At 32.9% G+C, this 25,884-nt stretch overlaps 1 long non-coding RNA gene across 1 annotated transcript in view; it reads left to right on the forward strand.

Moving 5' to 3' along the window:
* The first annotated feature begins 17,312 nt into the window (after positions 1-17,312).
* The window catches only part of LOC107857039, a 24,359-nt gene continuing 15,787 nt past the window's right edge, over positions 17,313-25,884 (forward strand). The window contains exons 1-2 of the long non-coding RNA XR_001670772.2: positions 17,313-18,241; positions 20,004-20,109. This is a non-coding gene — a long non-coding RNA (uncharacterized LOC107857039). The remainder of the gene's footprint in view (positions 18,242-20,003; positions 20,110-25,884) is intronic.

A 25,884-nucleotide genomic window follows, 5' to 3' on the forward strand; every position in this document is an offset into this window, starting at 1 on the left:
AACCGACCACTTGTGGTCGGTTTTTATTAAAAAATAATTTTATGTATAACCTAATATATTATTTTTGAAATTACACTGATTACACGCAAACGATAACCAATATAATAATAATAAAAATCAATCAATCTTAGATTTTGTTAAAAAATTACACTAAAAAATATATCAAATAAAATAAACAAATTATAGTAAACATAATCTTTATCTATTACTTATGTTTTAGTATATAAAATAAATATTTTCCTTTGTATATACATTAAATGGCGTTAAACAAGCATAATCTTTGTATAATGAATATGTATATATATATATATATATATATCATACCGTTGAGATAATGATATTATGCTACTATTTCAGTCATAATAATGTAATATATAACCGATAATTCATCAGAATATGATGAATGTGTTCTATTATAAGGTAATATACTTGTGGATGGGATGTATATAGTAAGCAATCAAGAGTCTATATATATATAAATATCTTTATGTATATATATGTGTGTGTGTGTAGTGATCGATTGATGAACGATGTGGTCAAAACCTAGTAGAATCTATCCAACATATTGAATACCTTGATTTGAAACGACAGAAGTAATAATATATACTGCACGTTGAAGTTATATTAATGTAAGCTAATCAAATTAATTGATCACTCATCAAAGTATGTATATGAAATACGTTGCATTATATTATTGGATAATATACTCATGTACGTATGTGATGTATATAGTATGTATTTAGAACTTGATATAGTCGATAGTGTGTATATGCGTGTGTATGTATAACTATATATATAGTATATACATATTATATAATGAAGGTATATTAATGACATAAGATAAACTAACCGATAATTCATCTAAGTATATGTGAAATACGTTGTATATTATTATGGGATCGTAAAATTGTGTATGCGTGTGATGTTTATAGTACGTATTTGAAAGCCGATAGACAATTGAATATATGTATATATACGTATATCTCGTGTAGTGACATATGCAGTACTAATCTAAAGCTAGATAACTAAATCTATATATCAAAATATTTTGATTAATACGTTGATATTATACTATTGAGAAAACAGATATTATATCAACGTCGCTTAAATTAAAATAAAAAAATATTATAAATTACAATAATTAAAAATTTAAATTACTTTTAAAGTCTAAATTCACTATCAATAACACAAAAGTTTGAACAGGAAGAGTATTATAAATTACAATAACAAACAACTTAAAATAGTAAATTACAACGTCGACGATGGCATATTGATTAGGATAAAGGGATATTACTTGAAAATTATGTTGAAAGTTGTATAAGTCACATACTTTCTTCCAGCTGCCTGCTTGCTCGGTGATTTTATTATATCTCTCCTAATTAATTATTATATGACGTTTACGTGTTAAAAAATTAATAATATTTAATAAAAATAAAATAGATATTTATAAAGTAAAATAGACATTTATGACATGATTGTTTCAGCTGCTTCAATTGTAATTTTACTATATCACCTATAATTTATTATTATGAGTCATCTAAGTTTTTAAAAATTGATAATCTTGATGTTTTAAATTAATTTGACATCTTATTTGAGATCCACTTAAAAAAAATTCACAAGTACTTTTATAGCAATTTTGTCATATCACTTTAATTAGTTATTAAGTTATTTAAGACGTGTCGGTTTCATAAAGATAATAATATACTGTTGAAATATAATATAATAATATAAGCTATATTAAACAACAATTCATCAGAGTATATATAAAATACGTTGTATTACGAGATAATGTGCTCGTGCATGTGATGTATATAGAACATATTTCAAAGTTGATGGTCCATCAAATATATATATATATATATATATATATATATATATATATATATATATATATATATATATATACACACACACACACACACACACGAATCTCTCGTTTAGTGATATACATAGTAGTCGAAAGCTAGCTAACTGAATATATCTATCCAAATATTTTGAATAATATGTTAACATCATATGATCAAGGTAATAATACACTGTTAAGTTATAATAATAAAGCTAATTAACCGATAATTCATCAGATTAATACGTTGTATTACGATATATATATTTAATACCGTATTTAAAAATTAATTAATCAAAAAATATTTGTAGAATACGAAATGCATTGACATTATTATGCGATTGACATTATTAATTTTATTTACATAATTTATTTATAATTAATTTAAAAATAATAATTTTATTTATTTTTTAATATTAATTTTATATTGTTACTATACTTATTAAATATAAACTGTATGCAATTCAATTTTCCTACTTTATTTAAATTCTAGCCATGTTATACTCAAGTGTCAGTTGAGTTTAATTGGACTCAATCGAAATTCCCAATTCAATTTTTTTCAATCTATACTTAGTTGTTGTATTCATTTTCTCTAAATCTCATAGAGAAAACAATCAAAAGATGTCAACTTGATTAATTATTCTTATTATTACTATTATTACATTTATGCACAACTTATTTCAAATTTATTATCGATAATTTTTATATAATATTTTTTATGTGATATGCTCGTGTATGTTATGTAATATTTATATTTATTTGTGCTTGGTTAATGGATGTAATTTTGTTCTAAAGGTATTTTTGAGAAAAATACATTTAAAAGCACTTTAAAAACTTAGTTAAATAGTAATAGTTGCTCTAAAGTGGTTTCTAAATTTATTAGTTAAACACAAACTTTTTCCCGCCAAAAGATAAGACATCAAAGTGATTTTATAAAACTAAACTCATTAAAGTAAACTACACGCGCGGAGCGCGTATACGAAGACTAGTAGTTATTTGAAATGTGACGTAGTTACTTGAAAATGGTTTAAGTAAGTGACTTGAAATGTGAATTAATTATTTGAAAATGGTTAAGCGCAGTGACTTGCAATGCGAATTAGTTATTTGAAAATGGTTAAGTGTAGCGACTTGAAAGGTCTACTAGCTATTTGAAAATAGTTAAATGTAGTGACTTGAAATGTGTACTAGTGACTTGAAAATGGTTAAGTATCGTGACTTGAAATGTCAATTAGTTATTTGAAAATGGTTTTGAGTGTAGTGACTTGAAATTGATTTAGTGTAGATAGTTGAAATGAGATTTTTTGTGTTGAATGTAGTTTTGTGTGATGACTTGGGAGGTGACTTAGTCACTTGAAATTGATTAAGTGTGGGTATTTGAAAGGTGAATTTATCATTTTGAAGGTAGTTTAGTTTGTTTTTTTGGGAGGTGACTTAGTGACTTGAAATTGATTAAGTGTAGATAGTTGAAATGTGAATTTTTGTTTTGAATGTGGTTTAGCTTGGTAACATGTGAGATGACTTAGTCACTTGAAATTGACTAAGTGTAGGTAGTTGAAACGTGAAGTTTTGTTTTGAATGTAGTTTAGTTTGGTAACATGTTTGATGACTTAGAGACTTGAAATTGATCAAGTGTAGGTACTTGAAAGGTGAATTTATCATTTTGAAGGTAGTTTAGTTTGTTTTTTTGGGACCACAACCACCTCTGCAGCCTGCAGCATCTGAAGACGAGCAATTCTTTAGCAGGACCGACATCTATGCAGGTGCTGCATTGGGCTTTGCAGTGAGTGTGTCAATGATATTTATACCGCTCTTGGTTTCTAGAAGATGGAGAAAATGTTACAACAAGATGGTTGATGTACTGGTTCTCAGGGTGTTTAGCAATGTTGATATAAAGAAACGACGTGCTAATACTAGCATCAGTGAAATATATCGGTAAAAGAAAGCAGGGAAATACCACCGCCAAGTTCAAAGATCGCGCAGATGATTGAAGGCTTTCAGTTCTTATTTCTATAAGACACCATATCGTTACTTGTAGCTGAATGTCAGCATTTGCATGGATCGAGTGTGTTCGTACCCACCTGTCTTTTTGTTGTAATTTAAGGTGTATTACTGCACTAACTTTGTACCAAATGCATGTTTTCTAAACTTCGTTTGTATGGTAGTTACGCTTTTCCTGAAATCCAGTGTGCACCGGTTGTTTCATTTTTTACCTGAACTATCATAATTTACATATTAAACACACCTAGTAGAGTAGATAGTGATAATCTAGATAGGAAAAGGGAAACTGATAGTTGGTCTAATCAGCTTCGAAGTGTGTTTTAGACATAGATGTTGATAGTTCGGATAGGAAAAAGAAACACCCTGTTAGTTGAGGCGTGAAGCTCACGCAAAAATGATAGCTCAGGTGTGTTACTTTATAGTTAATAACAATCTTATTGCTTACGTAATATAACTAATTAATGTGGATCCCAACACCACCTTAAAAGGATTACACTACTAATTAATTTATATAATAGTATTCTCATCATCTGAATCTTCTGCAAAACAAATCCTTGAAAGGCTGCAGAGGTGGTTGTGGTTTTTTAAAAATTAATTAATTAATTAATTATAAAATCCAACCACTTGTGGTTGGTTTTTGAAAAAGATTTTCAGAAAATCGAAGATTTTCAGAAAACTGACCATAAGTGGTTGATTTTCTGGGAATATTTTTAAAAATCGACCACGTAAAAATTAAATAATTAATTTAAATAAAAATATCGATCACATGTGATCGATTTTTTTAAAATTAATTAATTATATTAATTTAAAAACCGATCACACATAGTTGGTTTTGTAAAAATTAAATAATTAATTTAAATAAAAATATCGATTACATGTGGTCGATTTTTTTAAAATTAATTAATTTAAATAAAAAATCGACCACTCGTGGTCGGTTTTATTAAAATTAATTAATTAATTTAAAAATAAAATCGACCACTTGTGGTCGATTTAATTTGAATTTTTAATTTTTAATTTTTTTTTCCTTTTTTTAAAAAATAATATTGAATTTTAACAACATATATATATATATTATCTTTAAAAAAACCGACCACATGTGGTCGGTTTTGAAAAAGTTACCACGCTTTTACCAACCATGCAATTTGGTCGGTTTTGTGGTCGAAAATGCAGGACAACCGACGACATGTGGCAGTAGTAAGATTAAGGTTCCATTGCCTTGAAGCTTGCTTGAGACCAACAATGACTTGAGGAGCTTGTAGACTTTAGTCTCCTTTTGTCACTTGGAACCTTCTGGCATTTCCATGTAGACTTCTTCTTCAAAATCACCTTAAAGGAATGCATTAAAGACATCCATATGATGTAGACACCATCCTTTGGATATTGCCACTGTAATCACACTTCTATCTGTCACCATCTTTGCAATATGTGAATATATTTCATGATAATCCAACCCCACTGTTGGCTGTAGCCCTTGGCTAGTAATATTGCCTTAAAACTCTCTACTTCATTGTTTGCCTGGTATTTGGTCTTATAGATCCATTTGGAACCTATAGTGTTATTTGGTCTTATAGATCCATTTGAAACCTATAGTGTTCTTACCCTTAGGTAGGTCAACAACTATCCATGTGTTGTTATCCTCAAGAGCTTGAATCTCCAGTTTCATAGCTTCAGCACATCTAGCATCCATGACAACCTTCCTGAAATGCTAAGGTGTAACTAAGATAGAAAACTTAGCTAGGTAATTCTAATATTTACTACTGTCCTTGTTATGTGATAGGTTATTGCCTAGTAGATGCTTGCATCCTTGATTTATGGTAGGAGCTACATAGTCTTGCATCTAAATAAGTGGTTTAGTGGTTCTAGGGGTCCTTCTTGGACCAAGTGGTAGAGAGGTAAAGGCATCTCTACCAGTGTTGTCTGGTATAGATGTCAAAGTGTTTGTATTTGCAACTGCATCAAGTTGTGGAGTACTGATAGTATCAAATTTTTTGCTAGCCGGTTATGGATCAGATGAGTCAGTTTCTCGGGGAGTATCACACTCTTCAGGAAGTAAAAAATCAAGTATGTGTACACCTTTGGTTCATCTGTAGTCTGCATTTGACTCTATATGAACAAAAGCAAGAAACTCTTCTTGAAATGTGACATCCCTGTTAACAAATAGTCTTTTCGTTTGTACGTCTAGTAGCAAGTATCTCTTTTGGGACTCAGAGTACTACATCAATATAGCAGGATGGGCTCTTGTAGAAAACTTGTCACATTTTGGAATTGTTGTGGCATAACATAAGCATCCTAAGACCCTCAAGTGAGATAGATTAGGAACCTTGACAAATAAAAGTTCAAAGGAACTTTTACCGGCTAGAACTGAAGAAGGCAACCTATTCATCGAGGCTCACTATAACGTAGTGCCATTTTTACCCTATACAAGTCATTTTGTGTGTAAGATTATGTGTATATATGTATGTGTATATGATGAAATGTTTCACTGAAGCGGAGTCATGTGACACCCCTTCACTTAAGGTAAATTTGTTCCTGAAAACTAGAAACCAGATTTATCTAAGAGACAAACAATCATTTCCTTCTAAAGTTTTGCCATTATCAACATTAAATGAATTTAAACTGACAACACATAAAAAGAGGAAATAAAATACATATAAAGCTGATACTTTATATGTAAAGAATACAAAATAAATAAAAACTGCATTACATCAAATAGACTGAGGGGTTCTTTACTAAAAGTTTGAGGATTAATGAGCCTAATCCCATAATCTTTGCACTCATCCTCAACTTCTTGTTGGAAAGTGTCTTATTTTAACAAGTACTAGAAGAAGAAGTCTCTTTTCTCACTTGGTGTCCAGTATTTCTATAGGGAAAAAACTAAATTTAGATAAAGGAAAGTCCCATATTGAAGGTAAAACATTTTCTAACGAAGTTGACTCATGTCCAGGACTTGAACTTGACACTTCTGATCAAGGATGAAAGAATACTAACTTTCACTTCGCTACAACTCTTGTTGGTAGAAAAAGTAACTTCCATTCACAGTTGATAAATACAACATATTATCAAATATTCATGAGAAAGTAAAAAGTCAACTAGATAGAATTTATAGGGGTTGAGATCAAATGAAGCTACCACGTCATAAATCCAACATATCGCCTTAGATGAAGAAAAAACCGCAATCACACCAACAAATATAGAAAATTTAAATAATAGGATTATCTATTAGTACCAACAAGTATTATGTTGAGATGTATATGATCCATCCGTTCTTAACTAGGTGTCTTGAATTTGAGCCTTAGATATGAAAAAAATCACTTCCAAGAGTGCCCCTGAGAATTTGAGTTAGTCAGGGATTCAATTAAAAAAATATTGAACATCAAATGATAACATCATTATTACAATTTACAGTTTATCTAAATTCCATTGGAATTTATTTTATCTAGAACAGTGATAATTTCAATATAATGAGTTATCATGTTTAATATGTTATTCAGATGTTTGATTTTTTTTCCTTTACAAAATGCGTTAAAAATAATAAATTAAATGTAAATATGACGACAGATTTAGTAGAATTTACTTCTTAGAAGTTGAAAACAAATGTTAATATCACCATAACATTAAAAATCATGAGACAAAAGTATTGAGAGAACTTAGTAAGTGCGATGCAATGAAAGAAACAATTTCAATTCAATACCCGAAACTGAATTTTTCAATAAAAAAGAGAAAAGAAATTACTGATACCAAAGTTTGAGCTTTGCCCAAAAAGGGTACTCAAGTTAAACATTCCGGGGAAAAAATAGTCCAATAATGCCACTCTATTTTTTGTCCCAAAAGTAAAAAATAATTTTTGAATTCTTGAATAGTATACCAAATTAAGCAACACAACGCGATAAAGGGACAAATTTTATAATTTGGTCTCCAAATTGTAATCTGCACTAGATTCACTCACATTGATTGCCTTTTTTTTTTTTTTTTTTTTAATTGTGAGTTTGACATTCTAACTTTAAATTTTTCAGTGTGTTTGCCCTTTTCTCACTTTGTGTTGCTTAATTTGGTTACTATTTTGACATTGCACTCTATTTGGCTACATATAATTTTTATTTCAACAGTTCATGAAAGGATGCTATTGAGATAATGAAATAGAGGCAAAGCATTGAATTGTTCGGTCACTAAAAGTTGAATTTGAGCACTTTTGAGTGAATATCTTTTTCTATTATTGAAGATGTATAACATGGGTAAACTACATAAATAACCCTTATATGGGTGACTTTGTTTTATGTTCCTCGTAAGAATGGTCTTATAAAACTTTTTTTTTTTTCACAATTATCTATTTGTCCTTAATATCTCAAATATTTTTAAACAACTCTATACTTATTTATCTTTCAATTTTTTTTCTTTTTTTTATTTTACTTTAATTTTTATTTTTTCTTCTCTCTCTTTTTAGGTTTTCTCAATCCATTTTTTCACTTTTATCGTCTCAACCTCTATTTTTTTTTAAAATTCTCTTTTATTTTACTTTGATTTTTATTTTTATTTTTTTAGTTTTTCTCAACCTTATTTTTTTTTCCCTTTCTCCTCTCAACTTGAATTTATTTTTTAAATTTTTTTTCTCCTTTTTATATTTCTTTGATTTTTATTCTTTTCTCTTTTAATTTTTCCTCAATCCTTATTTTTGTTGTCTTTTTTTTTTTTGTTTTTTCTCAACCTTTTTTTTCTTTTCTTCCCTCTGTTTCTATATTTTCTTTATTTTTCTTTATTTTTTTTTTTAAAATATTTTTCTTCATTTTCTTCTTTTTTCACAATTTTTATCATTCCTTTTCTTTTCTTTGATTTCTTCCAATCAAGTTATGCCCCATGAGCAAAAGTTGACACTAGCACATTGTAGAGGCAAGACTTATGACTTTCAAACAAGAAGTTACGTTTCATGGGTAAGAGTTGCCACTATCACATTGTGTTTTGATTTATGAGATGTACTGTAACTCTTACCTTAGAGCCACTCAAGAACTTTCAAACAACAAATTACGCCCCATGGGCAAGAGTTGACTTGACCACGATATGTTTTCATTTATGAGATGTTCTACAACTCTTGCCTTAGAGATAAGACTTAGTTCAAGGACTTTTAAACAATAAATTACGCCCCACCAGAAAGAGTTAAAACTACCACGTTATGTCTTCACTTATGAGATGCTCTACAACTCTTGACTTAGAGGCAAGACTTAGCTCAAGGACTTTCAAACAATAAATTATGTTCCGCGGGCAAGAGTTGATACTACCACGTTATAGCTTCATTTATGAGATGTTCTACAACTCTTGCTTTACAGGCAAGATTTAATTCAAGGACTTTCAAACAATAAATTATGCCCCATGGGCAAGAGTTGACACTACCACGTTATGTCTTTATTTATGAGATTTTCTATAACTCTTGCCTTAGGGGCATGACTTATCCCAAAAATTTTCAAACAAGTCACGTACATTGGGCAAGAGTCAACACTAACACATTGTGTTTTTTACTTATGAAATGCTCTATAACTCTTATCTTAGAGGTACAACTCATCCTAAGGACAATTAGACAATAATTTATGCCCCATGGGCAAGAGTTGACACCACCACATTGTGTATTATTTTATGAGATGCTTTATAACTCTTTCCTTAGAAGCAAGACTTATACTAAGGGCTTTCAAGCAATAAGTTGTGCCTTATAGGCAAGAGTTGGCATTACCACATTGTGTTTTGATTTATTGGATATTCTATAACTCTTGCCTAGAGGTAAGAATTAACCCAAGGACTTTCAAACAACAAGTTACGACCCATGGGTTAGAGTTGACACTATCATATTATGTTTTAATTTATGAGATGTTTTATAACTCCTTCCTTAGAGGCAAGAGTTAATCCAATGACATTTTCATTGATGATATTTTAGTGTATTCTAAGAGTAAGGAGGATCATGCCAATCACATTCAAATTGTGTTGCAAACTGTTAAGAATAAGAATTTGTATGCTAAATTTTCTAAGATTGAGTTTTGGTTGAATGTTGTGACTTTTCTGGGGCATGTTGTTTCAAGTAAGGGGATCAAAGTGGATCCACAGAAAGTTTAGGCGGTTAAGAGGTGTCCTAAACCCATGACTCTAATAGATATTAGTAGCATTTTGGGCTTGGCTGGATATTATAGAAGATTTATGGACAGATTTTTTTTTATTTTTACTTTGTTGACAAGGTTGACTTAGAAGAAGGTTAAGTTTTTTTGGTCGATGCTTGCGAGGATAGTTTTGAGAAGTTGAAGGATAAGCTGACTTCTGCACTAGTTTTGACCCTACCTGAGGGTACTGATGGTTTTATTGTATTTGTAATGCATCCCGTGTGAGACTGGGTTGTGTTTTGATGCAGTATGGTAAGGTTGTGGCCTATGCTTCTAGCCATATTAAGGTCCATAAGGAAAAATATCCGACTAATGATTAGAGTTAGCGAATTTGGTTTTAGCTTTAAAGATTTGGTGCCATTATCTATATGGGGTGCATGTGGATATCTATTCAGATCATAAGAGCTTACAATATATGTTTACTCAGAAGGATTTGAATCTCTGATAGAGGTGACAAATTGAATTGCTCAAGGATTATGAGATGAGTCACTACCATCCAAGTAAAGCTAATATTGTTGCTGATGCTCTTAGCAGATTGTGTATAAGAAGCTTATCTCATGTTGATGAGGATAAAAGATGATTAGTGAAGGACATTCACCGATTGGCTAACTTGGGAGTTCATCTTTTAGACTGTGAGGATGGGGGAGTCATTGTACAAAAAGTGGTTAAATTATCTCTTGGTTCTGAGGCGAAGGAGAAGCAGGCTTTGGACCCTATACTCATGTAGATTAAGGATGTTGTGGGTAAAAATTTATGGCTTTTAAGATTGGGACAGATGGTATTCTGAGGTATCAAGGTAGGTTGTGTGTTCCTATTGCTGATGGACTGTCGAAAAGAATTTTGACTAAGGCTCATGAGCTAGGTATATAGTTCATCCAAGTTCTGCTAAGATGTATCATGAATTGAAGGAGCTATATTGGTGGAACAGTATGAAGAGAGATGTAGCAAATTTTGTGGCTAAGTATATAGTGTGTCAGAAAGTTAAGGTCAAACAATTGAGGCCTGATGGTATGTATCAAGAGATAGAGTTGACCATATGGAAGTAGGAGATGATAAATATGGATTTCATTATGGGTCTTCCGCAGTCTCGTAATAAGTATGATTTGATTTGGGTTATTATGGAGAGAATGACTAAGTCTGCTCACTTCTTGCCTATGAGGACTAACTACTCAGAAGAGGATTATGTGAAGTTGTTCATTCAGGAGATTGTGAAGTTGCATAGTGCGCCAGTGTATATTATTTCAGACCATGGTACGTAGTTTTCTTCTCACTTTGGGCATTCATTTTAGAAAGGTTTGGGTACACAGGTGAACCGTAGAACTGTTTTTCACCCTCAAATGGATGGGTAAGCAAAGCGTACTATTCAGACCTTGGAGGATATGCTAAGGGTCTGTGTGATTAATTTTAAGGGTTGGGTTGATCATTTACCTATTATCGAGTTTGTTAATAATAGTTATAATTCAAGCATTCAAATGGCTCCTTTTGAGGCTCTTTATGGTAGGAGGTATAGGTCTCCTATTGAGTGGTTTAAAGTTAGTGGAACTAGGTTGTTTGGTCTTGACTTGGTTCACCAAGACATGGAGAAGGTGAAAGTGATTAGAGAAAGACTTAAGACTGCTCAGATTCACCCAAAGTCTTATGCAGATGTAAGGCAAAGAGAGTAGGAGTTCAAAGTGAATGATTGGGTATTCTTGAAGGTGTTTCCTATGAAAAGAGCCATGAAGTTTGGGAAGAAGGGAAAGCTCAATCCTCATTATGTTGGCCCGTATATAATTTTAAGGAGAATTGAGAAAGTTGCTTATGAGTTGGATTTGCCTGCGAGTTTGGGTTCTATTCATCTTGTGTTTCATGTGTCTATGCTAAAAAGGTGCGTGGGTGACCCTTCCTTGATAGTGCCTGTTGAGGACATTGGTGTTACAGATCTATTATCTTATGAAGAAGTCTCAATCGAGATACTGGATAGACAAATTCATAAATTAAGGACTAAGGATGTATCTTCGGTGAAGGTTCTTTTGAGAAATCAAAAGGTAAAAGAGGCTACATGGGAAGCTGAAGAAGATATGAAGACCAAGTACCTATTCTTGTTCCCCATGTTGGGTGAAAGTGCTTAAGGTATGAGTTTTATTTTTCTCTTGTTACTTTTCGAGTTTGTCATTTGATTCTAGTGTATTCTTGCTATTCTTGTACTAAAAGTATCCTAACTCATCATTTGGGGACGAATGATCCTAAGGGGGTGGGGGATAATGTAAGATCCCTAAAAATTTCAATCATTTTATTTTGATCCTCCCATGTTCATAATATCAATTTTTTACTTGAATTATATTTAGGGATGTTAAAAGAGTGTTCGAGGAAAAGTTCAGAATTTTTGGAAGGGGTTCAAGGTTATTTTGGGAAACTCACGTAGTGAGAAACCGCGATATCACTGTGTCACGGAGGTTACTCTCCGTGATATTGGCGTGGCACAGAAGATAACCTCCGCGATATTGGTGTGCCAGGCCACAATGTAATTTTCATCCAGTCTTGTTTTTTTTTTTTTCACTTAAGGGTGAGAGACTTTTGGTCTTTTCACCATTTCCATGACTTTAAAACATAAAATAGTCACATTTCCACCAGTTTTCAAAGATCAAATCCCCCTATTTCACTCTCAAACACAAAACCCAAGAACATTCAAGGGTTTCATTGTGCATTCATCATCCTGGCTCCAAACATCAAATTGATTACTAATTCTTGGGTATTTCGTGTGTATCTCTTCCCTAAACTAATTTTATACAAAAGCATGTGTTTAATTGTTGTCTATGTGGTTTAATTGTTGGGTTTTGAATATGTATTGAGGGATTTGGAATGGTTGTTACATTAATTGAGTTTTCATGATTTTGAATTGGTTGTTTTTGCATTATTATCATGATTTGAACTAAGTAAATGCATGGGTATGAGAATTGGAATGGAGGATATGAGCTTTCCCAAACTTATGATTTAATGGTTTGGAATTGGCTTTAACCTCGACCCAACTTGTGAAATTGATTTTGAAACATGGATACATACATAATCTACTTCACTTTTGAAAACCTTGTAGTTCATAAAAAGGTTAATGGAACAAAAATTGTTTGTGAAAGGTCTTGGTGGCATTGTTTGGTTTTAAATTGGAAACTTTGGAGTCAATTTGGCTAATTGGTTTTAGTATGACATAGTGGAATTCGCTTGTAAGCTTAAACTTTAATTGACATGACAATACCAATGGTAAATGCCTAATTGAAAGACCCATTGATTGATGGATGGGAATATGTGTAAATAGTTTTAATTTGGGCTTAAAATGGGGTTGTGTAGCTCACCATGGAAGGTATAGGTCTCGAGGGGACCGATACTGGAAACCACATTTTCCAGCGTGGGGGTCTTTATGACCGTGTGCATAGTTCACATATTATATATATATACTTTTGGAATGGTTGAAGCCTCGATGTGAAGCCTCAGTGGCTTTCTCCTTTTGTCAATTTTTCTCCGATTCCTGCGGCTAACACATATGGGGGCCTTTCAGCAGGGGGAGCTAAACCCATATAGATCGTAGGTTCTATTAGGACGGACAAAGCTACACAGTCTAGGCTAATAGTTTTAAATCTCATTTGGTTTACTTTGGTTTTGGACATGGAATTATTTTGTCCCTATCCTGATTACATTATATGTCAATGCTTATCCCACTGATTGTCCTAGGATGCTACATTGTTTCATAATGTAGGACCTGAACACACTTTTTTTACCCCTGTGCAGTGTTTGGTGAATTAACATGTTTGTTAAATAGTGTTGAGCCTTCATCCTTCAGAAGGCCTTATCATTTTCATATTCTTTTATTTTGACTCAGTACTTTTGGATTCTTTTGGTTCGGTCGAGAGCTTGTCCCGACCTATTTGGTATTATGGTTTAAGAGACTATTGTGGACAAATGTGGGTTAGTTGGTTGTTGATTGACTCTTAGTTTTATAGAGTTATCTATTCTTCTTTTATTACTATCTTAATTGGCTTTCGTATTATTCTTTATGGTTATTTATGTGCTCATGAGGTTAGACGAAGGGGGTGGTCTCCGGTCCATAGTGGGCTTGAGATACCCGTCATGGTTAAGCCCTGATTCGGGCCGTGACATACATACATCATATATACAAGTAAAGGAATGCAACATATTTCCTATTTACTCTGATGAGTTATTAGTTAATTTATCTTACATTATTATAACTTCAAAAGTTTATCATGACTTCAATCGTTCAAATCAAAGTATTCAATATATACTTGAACACATTCTGTTAGCTTTGACGTACATCTATACATGAGACACACATCAACTATCAGGTTATAAATACACACACACACACATACGTACGTACATATACATCTCGATAGACAATATATATTTATTTATTGAAACATAAGTAAAAAATAAAGATTATGTTTAATGTATTTATTTATTTATTTTATTTTATATAGTTAATATTTCTTTGTTTATTTTAATATTTTTCTTACAAAAACAAACCACAAGTGCCTTATTTTTAAATATTAATTAATTTTTACTTTTATTATATAAAAAACCGACTATATGTGGTCGGTATAGTAAAAAAACATTTAATGTATACTAAAAATATATTTGGTTTTATATATTATTTTTTTGAAAACCAAATCCGACAACAAGTGGTCAATTTTATTTAATATTAATTATATTTTTATTTACATTAGTTTTTTGAAAAATCAAACTCAACCACAAGTGGTTGATTTTTTTAAAAATATTTACTCTTTTATTTTTTTAAATAAAAACTGACCATGAGAAGTGGTTTTTCTAAAAACAAAATCGACTACCAATGGTCGATTTTTCATAATTTTTTAAATTATTTTTTAATCGAAAAAGTGGTCGGCTTTTCTAAAATTTCTTCTTTTTTCTTCTTTTTAATCAAAAACTGACCACGAGTGATCATTTTTGTTATATAAAACAAAAATATTTAATACATTATGTATAAAAGTTTAGTAAGGATTTTGAAGTAATTATTTTGTAATTTTAAAATATAAAACCGACCATAAGTGGACGATTTTAAACTAAAAGATTATGACAAAATCGACTACTTGTTGTCGGTTTTCTTGTGACCATCATCCGTGGTCCTTTTTTGTGTTCGCTTTTTTTTTAATAGTAAGAGAAATCAGAAGGGTATAGCACCATAGATATATGTAAGACCCTGAGACTACCCTCTGGATGTCACTCGATGCTTAGGACTACGAGTAGCCCTAAAGATAGCCCATGATACCTTCTCAGCACAAAACTATGGTAAATATACTTAAAAAATGAGTAGGAACTATAATTAATAATCTGAGTTCAAGTGGGTGAACAATCTCAACAAAACACTTTAAACTAAACATCATCTAGAAATCATGAAAACCAAAACAACCATTTACAAGTCTTGACAAGCCTCTACTCATACTGAAGAGAAATTGAGACAAACCACAGTTGGCTCAAAGAAAAACATAAAGTCTGAACTTATAAATAGTTGAACATCTGAAAGTAACCATAGACTTGGCCCTCGAAAAATAAGGATTCACTAATTGACGTGGTGTAGGTGGTAGTGATCTACTAAGGACGAACACTAGAACCTACATTATGAAATAGTGTAGCCACACAGACATATATATGGTCATTATTTCTAGAATGTATTAAGTATATGGGGATGAATGTAATAAGTAAAAAATTATATAAATCATAAATCTTAAAACATGCATGCTAATACTGACTCACCATGATCATGAATAAACTGAGATACTATAAAACATAAATAGCAAAGCCTGAAACTGGTAAAGTTAGTGAGTCAATACACTTAGTTTCTGAAATCATCTTTTCGTAGGAGATTCTTTCAATCGACATAAATCATGTGAGCAACATGGCATCCAATATCTGACCCAGGTTGAGGAGGGTTTTCCTGTACCTTGCCATCAGTATAGAAATTAAACTGGAATTATCACTAAATTAAGCCCATTTTGGCAAGGGATACACTCTCTGGCGAGGACCCCTTTAACCTACAGTGGCACGTAGTTTCTATAAATTTGGGTGCATTGAACCCATATTATCTCCGTGCTAAATACTACTGTCAAAATATACTAGTGCTCATAATATATGAAATTCACCTTAAATCAAGCATATAATTTAAAAGTCGAAAAACAAATCATGCTTCTATTACTAAATCATGCTCATAAGTAACTGTGTAAATTTAATATCATGTTTGAGATCATAAGATCAAAATTGAGATTATAGTCATGCTATAATAAACTGTAACCGAAAATGCTAAGTCTGTCTTGTAAATTGAATGAATCATGCTGAAATTATATGCATTCACCAACCTCATGGAATTCAAAATGTTGAAACTTAATTCATAAGATCAATTACACGAGTAAAATCCTGAGCAAACATGAATTCTTGTAGTAAATAAAGTTTAAATCACAGGGTAGCACCATAATTTCAAAAGCATGGAAATTGGATATGAACCCTAATCATTAAATCCATAAATTCATGTAAAAACGGAGCTTTTGGGCACAAGGATGAAAGGTAATCCTTGTTTAAACCCCACATACCTTAACTTAGTGATTTTATTTTGGGTTTAAATTGTATTTTCATTGATAGCCAAAAAATATTTACAATCATATCAAATAGTCTTGGATTAACTGCTATCTTATATCTCTATCACTACTATTATCTATAAAGATAATCAATAGAATTCAAAGCTTGTTCCTCACTACTGCATTCTCAGAGTTTATGAATATACATTAAGCTTCTGGAGTGTATTGTGTCATTTGGTGTTGTTTCTTTCTCTGATGTGAATATGTTGTACAATCTCCTTTAGTATTATGTCAACATTTATTTGTGTAAGATGGAATCTACATTTGCTTGTCTCCCTCCATAACAATGCAACTATCATAGCAAACCCAATTGTTGAAATCTTTGCTATTCCAATTTTGCTTCTTGCCATTATATTTATCCATTGCAGCTCACAATCCCAGTATTGTATTGCTCTTCTAAATCCCAGCCACATACACAACCTCTGCCATAGGCTATTAGTCTTTACACAATCAAAGAATAAGTACTCAAATGTTTCTATTACCTGCCCGCAAAATGTACAATCAATAGAAACCTGTATACCCAGCTTGAGTAGGCAAGACATAGTTGCAAGCCTGTTTTGCACAACTAACCATAGTGTAAACTTAAAATGAAGGTGGATCATTTTATGCAAAGCAAGGTTCTTCGAAGCAACCCTTGGGTACTGATGCATTATTATTTTGTATATTTTGTGAATAGATAAGGAGTTTCCTTGCATTACTCTCGCAAAAGCTATGTGTAGTCCACCAGCTCTTATAGGACTCTACATAATCCAGCTTCTAGCCTCAAATATTTTCCTTATGACCAAAAAAGCATTCTTAGGTATTAGGATATCTTCTAAGGTTTTGTTCTTGATGTAATATCCATGTATCCATTTGATCCACATGCCTTATTTATTTATGAAGATATTCCACAATTGTTTCAGTCTTGCTGCTTTATTCCATAGGCATAAATTTGTAATGTTCAACCCACCAGCAGTTAGAGGCTTACAGATTGATTCTTATGATACCAGAGCTTTCTTGGATACTGTTACATTGCCAATCCACAAAAAAGTCCTGCATATATGCTATATGGATTTGATTACTCTTTTGTGCAATAGGAAAATTTGTGCCCAGTATGCTTGCACCCCAAAAATAACTGATTTGATGAGCCGGACCCTTCCTACATAAGACAACATTTTTGCTGACCAACATGTATTCCTTGCTGTAATTTTTTCTATCAAAGGTTGTACTAAGATATGTTTAATTTTCTAGAAGCTAATAAGACTCCCAGGTAGCTGAAGGGAGGTGACCCCTTAATAAATCCCAACTCTTCCAAGATCTCTCTTTTTGTGGGATCTGCAACCCCAACAATATACAAAGAACTCTTGTCTAAGTTGTCCTTTAGTCTCGAGGCACGTGAGAATCTCAAGAATACAATATTTATCATCTGTACTAATAATAGATCAACTTTACAATATATTAAGAGATTATCTGTAAAGCAGATGTGTGTGCTGGCTATTTTCCAACACTTTGGATGGTGATTGAAGTCACTGTTCTCAGGCATTTCTCTCAGTTCTCTTCCCAAGTACTCCATGGCAAAGAAAAAGAGGTAGGGAGACATAGGATCTCCCTGCCTTATTTCTCTCTTGGTTGAGACCTCCATTCATCAATAGGTAATATGGTACTATGGATATACATTCCATTATCCATTTGACAAATTTAGCAGAAAATCTCATGTCAACCAGTAATTTTTGGAAGAAACTCCATTCCAAGGTTTCATAAGCTTTCCTCCAATCCACTTTTAGCACAAATTGAAGGGAAATCCATTTTTAGTGTAACTCTTACAGATTTCATGGCTTAATAAGATATTATTCATTATGCTTCTACTCTCTATGAAAGCTGATTCGGAATAATTTACCGGTTCTTATATCACAGCTTTGATTTTATTAGTTAGTACCTTAGAGATGATTTTATATAGAGTGGCACAACATTCAATAGGTCGATAATCTTTGAACTTGGTAGGGGATGGGACCTTAGGGATAAATGTTATAGCAGTCACATTAATAGTAGGCCACAACTTGTTTGAAAGAACTACTTCACAGATGCTAGTATGTCAATTCCCACCGGTCCCAGTTTTTTGTAAGGAATTCAATAGGGAATCAATACACCTACGGGCTTTATCTTTAGGCATGGTTTTTATTACAACAAAGATCTCCTCCTTAGTCACCGCTTGATTAGTTCCCTCTGTTATTATACTGTTAAGCAGGTACCTGCCCTCGCAATCTCAGTATTTAAACTAGGTAGATCTTTTGTGCAGTCTCCCATTAACCCTGTAAAGACAAAGATGAATTCTTGCTCCACCTAGATATGATCTATAAGCTTCATTCCTGCCTCAGTGTATACAGAGGTGATAGAATTGATAGAGGTTTTGATCTTCCCCTGGGCATCAAAATATCCTGTATTAGAGTCACCATAGTCAATCCATAGTGCTCTAGTTTTTTTCCTCAGTACTCTTTCCTCAACAATGCTCCACTTTTCAATATCATGTATTAGTTGCTTCTCCTTATCACACAAATCAACATTCAAGACCTAATCCTTCAGTTGATTCTAAATAATCTCAAGTTTCTCTCTAACTGCACTTAGATACTATTTATAGGATGCAAAAAAGTATTAAGCTCTTTAAGCTGTAGTTTAAGATCCTTGAGGTTACTCGATACATTGACAACAACATTCTCATCCTTCTGTTAGTTCCAACTCTCTTCACAATCATAGTGAAGTCTTGGTGCTCTATGATGTGAGAAAAGAATCTGAATGGCTTGGGGTGGATAGTAGTATGTTGTTTACAACTTATAATTATTGGAGTATGGTCAGATATTGAGGGATTTCCATATTCAACTTCTACATGCGCTATATTCTAGACCAATTAAAGTCTCCCAATGCCCAATCAATCTTGCTATACACTCTTCTACTAATTGATTATTTATTACACCAGGTAAAATGCCATCTCTTCTTTCTGACGGGGGTGAGTTGCATTACCTCTAGTATCCCTTGAAAACCTTGGACTTTCTGTTGTGTGACATCAGACCCTATTCTATCTCCAAAATTCAGCACATTATTAAAGTCACCGTATAGAACCCAAGGTTTCTGAAGCTGTAAATTGACCTGTGTGAGCCCATTCCATAAATTTTCTCTACTCTAAAGATCATTTGTAGCATAGATCACTGTGGCATATATTGTCAGTTGGTTACCTGGATCTTTCACTAGACAATTAATAAATTGTTCCTGAACTTTAGTATATTCACTAGGAGGTAAGGCTTCCAAACAATCCATATTCGACCATTTTGATGACATTTGTGATTTGTGCAGCTATTCTATTTATTTTCTATCTTCTTTAGAGTTCTTTGAATATAATTTTCCTTTCCCCTTGTTTTGCAGACACCCAAAGAAGGCTATCTTATTTTTAGCAAGAAAGAGTTTTACCTCTTTCTACTTATGGGCTTGATTCAAGCCCCTAATGTTCCAAGTTGAGATTATCATAAAGGTATGAATGGCATATAGTTTCCTTGACTATTAGCTTCCATACGCTTTCCTAGTTGAGGTGAAGTAGTGTCTTCTTGCTTCTGTTGTCTGCCTTTTCTCTGTCTTTGCCTAGCCTCCTCCTGTGGATCTGTAACACCCCATATTTTTGCGCTAGAATTTTAACTATCATTCCTACACGTGTAGGATATAATCCAAATGATTCCTATGTGGTTATAAGTTTCATGATCATTATCCTAGTGTGTGAAGTTCTCACGAGGTAAAAAATATTCATAGGAAGCAGTTAGAGTGAAGTTGAGCTAAGAGTCTTTGATTCGGCTAAATCTTTGCATTAGATTCTACTACGGTAGAATTTGAACGTGTATAACTTTTTATATACATAGAATTTTTCAGCTCAAGACCTACCAAATTGTAGAAAATTGAGTTAGATTTCCAACGATACCAATTTTGCCTTAATTCGATACCCGAGTAAAAAGTTATGGCATTTTTCATGAGAGGCAGTAAGCCGATGCAATAGCAACGCGATGCGTTGCTGTCCCCAACGCGATAGACAACGCGATATAGAGCTATTTCACATGTTGCTTCAGTTCCTAAAGGGTCTAGGGTCACTTTTATCAATTCCCCTTACCTAAAACCGTGTCCATAACATATAATTTCAGCCCCCAAAAGCATTAGATACATTATTATTCATCCCTTCCCTCCAAGAAAACCCTAGTCCCCTCAAGAACACCAAGAATTTCATTAAATTCTCTTCGAGAAAAGCAAGAGCCCGAGCTTCCTAATTCAATAACTTCAATAAGAAGCTTTAAGAACACCATTAGAGATTCAAAGTTCAAGCTTTTACATTCAATTAATCAAATAAGGTATGTGGGGTTATGAACAAGGATACTCCTTTCATCCTTGTGCCAAAATTAGTTTTTAAAGTTGAGTTTACATGAATTTACATGATTTACAGTTTAGGATTCATACCCAAATATCATTATTTGATCCTTATGAAGTTACAAGTAATTTAAGTGTTGAATTGCATGACTATTTTCACATACTTATATGTGTGACTTGATTTTGTATATTGAGTATTGAATTTTGTTATTTTGACTAGAATTGTTAAAGCATTTTAAGTTTTTCATTATTGAACATGGATTGGGATGATTTGACATGACTTATAAGAAAAGGGTTTTTAAGCCCTAAGTTTTGGTCTTGAAATTTCAAGAAAGATATGTTTTAAGTATTCTTAGAAAAGCACGTATGCAGATTTTAAGCAAGATTTTGATCTTTTGATCCTCAGCTAAGATATGGGATCCACATAGTTAGTTTAGATACAGTTTAAAATAGAGAGACGCATAACTAGTTTTCATTACAAACCCTTATGCTAGTCTTAAGGTGGAAATTTCTACAGAATGAGCATACAGATTAAAGAGAGTAGTATTTATCACCGAGTTGGGTATGATACCAAGGTCCCATGCCCCAGAACTATGCACTACCGTAGGTTTTAATACCCCTAGTGGGTTCAGTATAGTGATCACTCTAGCTAGGTTCTATTCTGATGGCAAGGGTAGAACAACTCTACCAATGTGGGTAAGAGACGTTGGACTCCATGATAGATCACATGGTTATGTCGGTTAGAAGAACCTCCCAAAGTCCCTAAATCCTAATATAAAATGTTAGAACAATTTGAGAAAACTAAGTGTAAAGGCTCACAAATTTACTCAGATATTGTCTCACCTAAGACTTCAGTTATTAGATTTCAGCTTTAAGTTTTAAGATTGATAAAGGTGAGACCTTTTCATATAGCCTGGATGATTTAAAGAAAATAATCAGAGTAAATTTTACTAGAACTAAGTGTGATGACTCATAAGAATTTCTTTTACGCTTTATCACTCATGATCTATGATTTGTTAGTTTTGATCATTCAAGCCAAGGTGAGTCTCTCACATTTAGCATGTAGTTTTGAGTGTTTATTTGAATTATTGCATTATTATTTTTACTTATGCATTCACCCCTACATTCTCAGTACATTCCAAAAGTACTGATCCACATATATGTCTATGTGCTACATTGTTTCATAATGTAGGCATGAGTTGTAGAGCAAATATCATATTCAGACAGTTTGCAGCTTCCAGTCAGTAGGTGATGAGTTCTTTTGATTCAAGGGCTCGAGTCAGTCATAGTTTGAGTAGTATTTTATTTTTTCTTCGTTCAGTCTTATTGATTTGGGATAGCTGGGGGTCATGTCTCAGCTACCTACAATCAATACTAGTAGAGGCTTCATAGACAATCAGTAGAGTTAATGTATTTGATTTTAGTTTTGTTTCGTATAATCAAGTTTGTAATCATTTTAATATAGTTTTGTATTGATCATATTTAAAAAAGATTTATCTTTTGCTCATTTCTTTCAGATTTATGTATTTTATTTAGTTGCTCGCAAGTAATGCGAGCACAAGGGTTAGCTTGGGATCACTTGTGGTCCTAAGAACCATGTGACGTCTAGGAGGTAGTTTGAGACATTACAAACTTGGTATCAGAGCATAGAGTTCAAGTGTCCTAGGGTGTCTGTGAAGCCGTGTCTAGTAGAGTCTTGCAAAATGATACAGAGACGTATGTACTTTTCTTTGAGAGGCTACAAGGCATTTAAGAAATGTTTTCCTTCTTCATGCTCTAGATCGTGTTGTATTGTTCTCTTAGAAACTTCTGTCTATTCATGCGTAACTCCATACTTCTCTATCTATGACTTATTCTTGAGATAACATGACTAGTAAGTTCTAATCCTCCCAAGATAACGCTTTCAGATTCACTATCAGTAATTTCAGAAGTCATACAAGGGGCTTAAGAGGAGTTCGCTAATGTGTTACAAGTTCCATAAGTTGAAAGTTATGTTCTCATCCTTATGAGTTGTTCAATTGAGACAAAATAAGATATGTATTTAGATTCCTCATTAATCCTTCTATACAGATAGTGCTCATGAGAGGAGATAGTATGAACCTAGATTGTTAAATAGAGTTTGCATTCAGGGGATAGTATGAACTTCAGTGTTATGATTTATAAGTTGTAGAACCTTCTTATAGTTAGAAGTGTGGGTTTAAAGTGCAGTGACAAGAAAGTGGAAATGACGATTGATAGAAAGTATAGAGATAAAATTATGCATGCTATAGATTTTGTGTTATGGTGATATTTGTTAGTTTAGTGGAAGATAGAGAAGGAGTTATTAGTTAAGGTGAATTATTGTTTGCTTTATGTATGAAATGAGTTATTAATGATATTTGTTGTGTTAGAAAGGTATTGGATATTAATGAAGTATTTGTTGGTTGAGTATTGTTGATTTAGGCTTCCCTTGAGGTTACAAAAAGGGAGTTTAGTTGAAACTCATAGAGCTATGAAAGTAATTTAGGTGTATAGATGGGTAAATAGTCGTAATGTGTAGAAGGAGGATGTGCTAATGGATTTTAATAAAGTATATCATAGGATTGTGATCGATTATGGTTGTTATGGATTTCTAGTGGACTAGTGTTTCTTAATGTCTTGTTTTATAGCTTCCAAGTGAGAATAATATGTGAGGTTGGATTGTTAATAATGCCTAAAACTAGACACTAAGATTGAACAGTGGATGATCATCAAGTTGGATGTAATGGTTGCTTGGTTAGTGATGCTAGTTATATGAAGGTGAACCAATAGGCTTGAAATAGTGAATGCAAGAATTTAAGTTTATTGATTTGAGATTAAGTATGATGTTGTAGGTATGATATACAGGTGTGCCAAAGGTGATATGGGGTTGCATTATTTTCTAAGGTTATTAAGTGTCGTGTATGGTTAGTAGTACCCTTGAGTTGCTAAGTGGAAGAAGGGTAGTTATATAGTACATGGTGTTCTTAATAGCTAAGTTAAGGAGTTTTGGATAGATGGTGATGAGTCTTTTAAGTATGATTTTGATTCTTATGATTAGGGAAAAATATAAGTATAGAAGTGTGATCTTGGTAGACTATGATTATGTGTTTAGTGAGGTAGATATGCTAGCAAATGAGTGTGTAAGTCTTTGATAATGATTATTGAAGCTAGAAAGTTAAGGATGGTATATGAAAGGGTTGTTTAAGAATGAAGTCAGTAAGTTTGAAATATAGTTTATTCTTGTGAGTTTAGCATTTATGTGTAGACATTAGAATGAAGAAATTATGGCTCAGTCTCAAGGATATGGAGTAGACCCATAAGCTTAGAATATCAACTTTGACCTAAGGGGGAGATGGTAGAGTGCAGAATCAAATCAAGTTTTGAGAATTAAATTGTGATACATGTCAATAAGAGTTGTGATGAGATAGTGATCCCTTCTTACTCTAGAGTATTCCTTGGATGTCAGTCATTATCACACCAAATCCATGTCTTCTGTGATAGATCCATGAAAGGCCAATACTTATACACTTCTTGCATACTTAAGTCCATTCTTTGCTTCTAGAAAGCAAGTAATAGCTTCACTCTCTGGTTCGAGTTATCTCTCATGAATCTAAGAACTTCAGTCTTATGTTGAATAGCTTATGATAAGTATGAACACAGGTTTTAGAGTATGATCAGTTCTCAGAAACTTATGATCCTAGTGAAATCCAGTTTATATCATCTATGTCCTTAGCTTAGATCTCTTTAATGAATCCATGCCTTTGACATTCTATTCTTCAAGCATCAGTTAAGCGTCTGAATTATGTATAGTATTCTTTCATGCTTCAGGTCCTTATGTGTTAGCCCTTCAGTGACCTTTGCCTTTGTTAAGATAGTTGTGATGATAATGGATAAGCAATGGTTTAGATGAGAGGGAGTTGATGACCCTCATTAAGAAAGGTTACTTATGCTTTTCTAGCTAAGGCTAAAGTATGAAGTAAGATTGAGGCCAAGTCTTTGATATATGTCATGGTTAGTTGAAAATTGGTGTGTATGTTCTTAAGAATTGTCACGACCTGAACCGGGGCTCTGGCCGTGTCGAGCATTTCCGAACCCGAAGGCCCAGAATGCCCTTTGTCTATCTGGTAATCATGCACATAATTCATATGATCAAAGTAATAAGGAATAGACACAATAATAAGAAAACATGATCAACAATTTAAAACAGTTAAAGGACTGAAAACATGCCCAACAATATTTAATAAACATCTGCAATAGTCTGCGAAATCTCTACTGACATACTATCTGAATAACTGGGACAAGGCCCCCAGCAGACCAAAAGCCATACTGAAATAAATACCTAAATGACTAGGTGTAACGCCCCGGAAAATAGGTCCCGGAGCGTCACACGGTGCTTGAGTCTACGAGTAGCCCCAAGCTAACCCTTTGAGCCATTTTCATTCAGTTCAACACAAATCAACGTGGTTTCCATAAATAACCCTCAAATATCAACAGAGTAATCATCATCCATGAATAAAAGAATTTCAGAATGATAACAAAATACGACTTATTAGTCAACTCCCAACATCTATACTAGTCTGACAAGCCTCTAAGAAAATCAATAAAACCAGCGAGCCATTGAGACATGCCCCAACTGACTCATACTCAGTTATCAAATGTAAACGATTCCGTGAAACCAACATCAGACATCACGTCCTTGGAACATGAGGACTCACCACAATAGAGGATGTAGAACAACATGCCCGAAGATCCACTGTCGAACTTGGAACTGAGCACCTAAACCTATATTTCGAGAAAATGCAGCCCACATCCGAAGATGTGGGTCAGTACCATGGAAAGGAATCGAGTATATAGGGGTGTATGCAGTTGTATAAACATCATCATCATAAATATTTATAAG

Source organism: Capsicum annuum, chromosome 1, assembly GCF_002878395.1.
Source record: "Capsicum annuum cultivar UCD-10X-F1 chromosome 1, UCD10Xv1.1, whole genome shotgun sequence".
Lineage (NCBI taxonomy): Eukaryota > Viridiplantae > Streptophyta > Magnoliopsida > Solanales > Solanaceae > Capsicum > Capsicum annuum.